Source organism: Triturus cristatus, chromosome 1_1, assembly GCF_964204655.1.
Source record: "Triturus cristatus chromosome 1_1, aTriCri1.1, whole genome shotgun sequence".
In the NCBI taxonomy this organism is placed as follows: domain Eukaryota; kingdom Metazoa; phylum Chordata; class Amphibia; order Caudata; family Salamandridae; genus Triturus; species Triturus cristatus.
The window spans coordinates 411,800,897-411,808,273 of NC_140579.1; positions in this window are offsets into that span (position 1 = coordinate 411,800,897).

Here is a 7,377-nt window from a genome sequence, read left to right on the forward strand (position 1 = left end):
TACACCTCACCTGAAGTTTAATACCACTGAGGTTGAGAGGGCGATTAAAGACACAAGTAAACACAAGGCCCCGGGTCCTGATGGGGTCCCCGCAGATCTCTACATCCAGTATCCGCAATTTTGGTCAAAAATATTAACCAATGTATTTAATGCGATACCTGCAGCTGGTTTTACTTCCTCCTGGTCTACCTCTATTATTGTGCCCATTTTTAAGAAAGGGAATAGGGGGGACCCTGCCTGCTATAGACCAATCTCCCTGTTGGACTCTGCCGTTAAGATCTTGGGCAGAGTCATCTTGCAAAGAATGGGGGATTGGCTAGTGGAGAGCGGGACCCTCTCGGATCTACAGTACGGTTTCAGAGCACATAGAGGGACCATGGACCAATGTTTAAATCTTCACCTTATCATTAGCAAATACACTGTGGCGAAGGGGGGGCATCTTTATTTGGGATTTATGGACTTATCTTCTGCTTTCGATTTGGTAAACCGTTCAAAACTTTGGATTATTTTGCGAGACTTGGGTTTGGACAGCACTTTGGTTAACTTTTTGCACGACCTTCACCAAAATGTGTCCGCCTCCGTTAGGGTAACAAGGGAAGGAAGATGCACGACAAAGTTTAGGTCAGGGAGAGGGGTCAGAAAAGGCTGCATTCTGGCCCCTCTCCTCTTCACACTGTATATTAACTCCTTGGGGAAATCCCTGAATTCAGCTACCTTGGACATACCGCGTATGGGGGGGCTACCTATTCCGGTCCTCCTATACGCGGACGACGCCGTTCTTATAGCTCGGACTGGTACGGGCCTGCAAAGATTATTAGATCATTTTGGTGGTTTCATGGAAGACTTGGACCTAAAGATCAACACTGCTAAATCCCATGTTATGGTTACAGGCTCACGGAGGAAAAATATGAAGGTTAGGTCCTTCAGCTGTAACAATTCTCCAATCTCGAGGGTACCCTTTTTTGTTACTTAGGAGTCACTTTTGATGAGAAAGGAACTTGGGGTGCCCAACTGAAGTTAAAGGAGCATGGCGTAAGCAGATCTACCACAGCTCTTATGCATTTTGCTAAAAGATTGGGTTCGAGACCGATGGAAGCCATGACTCGTATTTATAGAGCCAAATGTGTGGCAATTGCATCCTATGGGGCAGATATTTGGGGCTACGTTTCAGCCCCAGGCATCCAAATCGTAGAAAACAACTTTATACGAGCCTTGTTATCACTCCCGAAATCATCCCCCACATATTCAATTCATAACGAAATAGGCTTGGGTTATGTCACTGATCTCTTAAAAATGTCCCCACTGTTATGTTGGATTAAAACTTGGACAAACGAGGAGATTACATTGAACCACTGCATTCTCAAAGATTGTATGACTTTGGATAAAGCAGATAGCATACCGTGGCTAGCGTATGTTAGAGCGGCATGCGCTAGGCTAGGACGCCCGGATATGTACTCTTTTCCACAGAATCTTAAAAAAGAAGATGTAAGGTGGGTCAAGCAGCACTTTCGAAATATGTTGGAAGCTGAGAGGGAAACGGTTGAGCTTTGTAAACCAATGGTAAGATCATTTTACCAACTTTCGTCGTCTTTGGCCATGGAACCTTATTTAAAATATGTTACCAAACCATATCATCGTTTTCTACTCATAAGGTTCAGGTTCAACCTGATACATCTTGTGCTTGGCTCGTATACAAAGTGAGGCATCCAAGAAGATTCCCCACCCTGCACCTGCGATTTCTTCTCTACACAGGATACTCTGCACCTAGTTATGCTTTGTGAACATTATTTGGTGGCCCGTAAAAAATTTCTTTTCCCCATCCTGAAAGACTTAAACTTTGCTCAGGTACGGCCGGCTCTATTATATTTACAGATGTTGAACTCGGTACAGGTCACATATGGTGTAGCGTGTTTTTTGGTAGCAGCCGCTAGACAAAAGAAAACCAGTCTGGCCCCAAAGATCAACCACCAAACCTGACACTTGTAAATATGGTACTCCTTATATCTCTGATACGTTTCTTTTATTTAGGATTTGCAATCACTTTTTAATCTGTTTTATTGAATTTTAACCTTGTTTTATGTATTTTGTACTGCTTTTATGGTTTTTAGTAACCGAATAAAGTTCTTTGACTGACTGACTGACTGGCTTTAATGCAGGTACTCTTTTAGCATGAAGCAAGGGTGTCTGCATTGTTGCTAAGCAGCAACAAGTGTGCTAGCACCGGAAGAGAGTGCCATATATTTTAAACATGGCTCTTCTGAGCTCTATCCCATTCATGTAATACACCACAGAAACTTGCCTTGCTGCACTGCGTTCATGTATTCTTACAAAATTTCTCCCTAGACGTAAGGCTGCTGATTTTGTGGCACAGCTGTGTCTTCCCCTTGTCAACCCTGGATTTTGGGATGTGTTGCTGTCTACAAGGTGCACCCTACTTCCTAGATCCGTGTTGGGTCCCATGACATTTTTGTTTGCAATCTACTTGTAAGGGCACACGGCCTACAGCTCAGCCAATGGCAATTTATTTATTAGGTTTTGCAGACAATATTGAGGGGTGCCTATGGGAGTATCCTGTTCTTTAGATTCCAGCATTCAATTTAACATGTAGTATCTTTATGCCAGATTCACCTGGTGTTGTAGTTTGTATTCTGTATGCTTGGGCTACATCATCCATTCAGTCATTTTCCCTACAGAGCCTTGACCCCTTTTATTTGTCTATTTCCCCACCTTCTTGCACACTTCCATGTACCATTTCTCCTTAGATCCCATTCCAACCTGGATCCATTTCCTGAATTTATGTCTTTAGCTTCCAGTGTGTACTCCATCCTGGTGTTCTCACCTCATCCCACCTCAACAGGGTATGAACTATAGTAGACTTCTCTTCCTGGCCTACTCTTAATATTCTGTAACTTCTTTCTTCCACTCCCCTGTACATACTTGGAGTATCCCATGCAGTCTGTTTTTTTTCCTTTTCTTTCTTCATTCTTTGCTTGTGCCATTTTCTGCCCCATTTCCCTTCATGTTTTGTTCTTACTTTGCTGTGTTTTTGTGACTGGACTCCTAGACACATTCATGCTTCCTACCTTCCTTTTGCACAATAATGCAATTTTCATCACTTTGTCCCAATTAGATTTTACCTCCCTATCTATCTCTCCCCTGCCACACACATCTTCTTGTGCCATTGCCTACCTGGTCCCTCTAACGATTGCAGTCTGTTTCTCACAATAAGTTTCTTACATTCGGTAATGCCTTATCTGGTAGAGACTCTATCTAGCTGCAGATTCCTAACCATAGAATATTCCCCAGGATTCAGACTAGATCCAGAAGTTTTCAAGCAGTTCACTTCAGATGACCTCGTCCGGCTCTGTCTTGTGATGTCTACACCGGCAACGAGTGGTGGCTAAATAAATGCCACCCTGGAGCGCTGATGTTAGTTCCTTTTGCGACTTTCCATGCCAAGCACGCAGAGCCATGATGAAGACTGACAACTGAACTGAAATTCTAAGGCCCTTAGAATGGTGAGCCTTACAGTGTAATCAGTTCTGCGAGCATGGAGGATGGAATGACCAGTAAGCAATCTGCGTCTACATAGGTACTCAACCAGATAAGGCATTACCAAAGGTAAGTAACTTGTTCATCTGATAGAGACTTCTAGCTGCATATTCCTTATCTTAGAATACAAATCCCAAGCAATGTCTCCCAGAAGGTGGGTATGCGAAGCTGATTTAAACCAGGATGTCCTACAAGACTGAGTGGACCAAGTGCCCGTCATGACGGTCCTAACTGTTCAGGCAGTAGTGTTTGGTAGACATCTGCAGAGATGCCCATGTTGCTGCCTAACAGATAACCAGGACAGGGACTCCTTACGCTAACACAATGGTCGTAGCCTTGGCTCTGGTGGATGAGCAAGCACGCCCTCAGGAGGTTGCTTCTTGCCGAATACATATCAGTTATTTATGCTGAGCACTATCCATCTTGAGATGGTCCATTTCTGCACAGCATTCCCTTTCTTAGCCCCTTTGAACCCCACAGAGACTTGATCATACACCCGGAACTCTTTTGTGTGATCAAGTTAGAAACAACAACTCTTTTTAGGTCCAGACAATGGAGTCTCTCCTCCTCCTTTGACGTGTGAGGTGGAGAAAAAAGGTTAGGCAATGTGATGGTCTGGCCTACATGGAAAGGAGTCACAATCTTCTGCAGTAAGGAGGCATGTGTCTGGAGTACGAGATTGTCCGGATAGAAGATGGTGTAGGGAGGGTTCACATAGACTGGCTGCAATTCGCTGACCATTCTGGCCGATGTAATGGGCACTAAAAAAGCAGTCTTGATGGTTAAACAATGACCGGTGCAATTATGCAAAGGCTCAAAGTGTGCACAAAATAAGACACAATGAAGCATGCTGAATGGCCTGGGAGAAAATGTATGTTGCAAACCTTTGAGGAACCTAGCCACAAAAGATGCCTTGAACAAAGAAGATTGTCTGCCAACCACAAAATGGCTGAAATGGCCTGAAAGTAACTGTGCCGAGAGCAGGGCCCGGCGGGGACAAGAATAGACCAAACAGGAGAACCTGAGAAAGGGGAGCAGTTAGAGGGCTAATGTTCCTGTATAAACACCATGCAACAAATTTATCCCAGCGGGCTGGCGTATACCCACTTGGTGGAGGTACGCCTGACTGCCAGAATAACATCACATACTCTGTTAAAGCTCAATCTTCAAACCTAAAGGTGAAGGGTGTGTAGGTTTGAGTATAGAACCCTCCTGTTGCTGCAACAGAAGATTCTCTCGATGAGGCAGCCTGATTGGGGGACCGATCATTCAAATCCAGAGGCAGGTTCATAGAAAGTCGAAGGCCTGTGTCTTCACTGGAGTCCGTACTCCTCCAAGTACAGCGGCGGAGGCCTCGGCTGCTACCTGCTGTGTCCTCAGCCCAAATGTTGGCACCCCATGTCAGCTCTCGGAAGAGGAAGCAGCATGTCATGGGAACTGACATGTGTGGCAGGGCTTTCTTTTCTGATGACGCATGCATGTTACTCAGTAGAGTGTGTACCTGCTAGGCTTAGGGTCAAGAAAACGAATGCTTTGAATGGTGATAATACTTAACAGAGTGTGCAAGATGGTTATATTATTTTTCAAGCATTTAGACTTTACTTACACCAACAAAAATGACAGCAACGCAGCATATGAAACTTCCATTCAGCTGTTCAAAGAGCAATGTGTTAGAAGCAGCATTACAAGGTCATTCAACCCAGGAAAGAGCAACTTTAGAGGCATTTTTCGATACATTTGCTTACCGTTCATACATGCTTCTAACTGAGGCATTGTTTGTTCTGTGATACAGATACGTCAGACTTAACAACAACTTCCAAAAACATTTCCAAAGAGAATTATTGATGAGAAAGTTGTGAACAGACCTACAAATTTGGGAGGGGAAGACAAGAGGACTGATTTCTTGGGGGAAATGCTAGTGTCCAACTGCAAGCTTCAAATGTATTCAGTGGTACAATATGAGTTGGCGTAAAATAATAAGGGACAATACTACCCACACGCCAATATAATAACTATAAAGCTGCTAATATTTTCAATATAGGCTGGGTATGGTTTAAGCTAATTCATTACCAATAGTATGGAAGTGCAATAAAAATATGTTTTTGTTTTTTCTAATGTTCTTTTTATTTGATGGTATGAGTGCTGGAATTATTATTATATATTTGCCATATTCTGATACGCAAGGTTTTTATGTGCAGATTGTCCATATTGCCTATTCTATTGTTAGAAAACACCAACAGTTGTGATGTTGACTGCTTTCAGGTTCCAGGTTGAGGCTCCACACATCTACAAAGACTTCTTTCAGAGAAGAGCTTCTCTGGAAGGACTCTCTGACTCATAAAAGTCAGGATCAAGTTGAGCATAACTCATGGCAGAGAAGTGTGAGATACGCCTGTCTTTTTTCCTATTCTCTGAAGGTAGTGTAGGAACCAAGTTCCCCTTGGAGTTATGTGAATCTTTGTGGATGTGTCCTGCAATTTGGGGATTCACAACACAGTGCAGTGGGTCCCTGCTGACCACTTGCGGTGCAAAAGACACACAATTGATGGACGGAATGCAGAACAAATCAAAACATTCACCCCTAGTCAGGAGATCTGGGTTAAATCCATCATTCTTTTGCTCACCATGCCACCCCAGTTTAGACCTGGCCATATGCAAATCAGTCTTGACCCTGTGCCTCATGGGAACAGTCCAGCCCGAACTGCCAAACCAGGTCCTCCCTGGACTGGAAACAAGCATCCTAGGACGGTTTTCAGGGTTACATGGGTCCCGTGCTCTCCATGCCACTTGAGTCAAGCTATCCTGGCTGATGAGGGTTGAAAGCCCGAAACCAGTCCTAGGATGCTAGTTTCCAGTCCAGGGAGGACCTGACCTGGCAGTTCTGGATGGACTGTTCCCATTGGGAGCAGGGTAAAGACTGATTTGCATATGGCTGAGTCCAAACTGGAATGGCATGGTGAGCAAAAAAATGATGGAGTTAGGCCCAGAGCTCTGTACTGGGGTGAATGTATGACATTGTTCCATTCTGTCCATCAATTGTTCTTTTTGCATCTGACCACTCGTGGTGAGCTGAACCAATTTCACTCGGTTGGGAACTGTCACACGGGTCTGCTTGAGACCATTCAAAATGATAATCAGCACCTGACCCTTGTTACTGGCACTAGAGAGCTTGAACACAGGAGGATGGGAACACCTGAGAGAGGAGGACTAGGACACAAGGCACAGTAGCTTAGTAAAGTAATTGTAGCTATAGCCTGTTCTGTGAACCATTAAGTTTTACATTTGTATAAAGTTATTTTTCATAAGTAAAGTAAAGCTATGGGTTAGACGATCAGTTACTGCTTTGTAGGCCAATAGATGAGTTCTGAGTTTACATACCCTCACACTACCTCACTGAGAAGCCTGCAACTGCTTGCCATTGCTACAATTGAGAGTGAAGTGTTAAAGAGATTGCACATAGCCCAGTTTGCACAGCCAAAGGTTCACTGTACCCCTTTACATCAGAGATAAATGACCACAGGCCTCAGGCCCATTAGCCCCTGCTTGCCCAGTGGCCACCGAAACAGGGTCTGACACAAGACACACTAAAAAGATGAAACCAGGAAATCCGTCAATCCGAAGAACTTCAATTTATTGACAACCAATGTAGATTTATTGGTAAAGATAGTTTAGAAAAAAACTTTATTCATCATTGCAACAACAAACATTGACAACGTTTCAGGAAAAAGATTTTTTTAATAGAATTTTCTAATATGCCATGATAAAGAAGACAGGAGGGAAATAAATGTGCTATTCTCAAGGCACAGAGACCTGCCCTGCTACTAT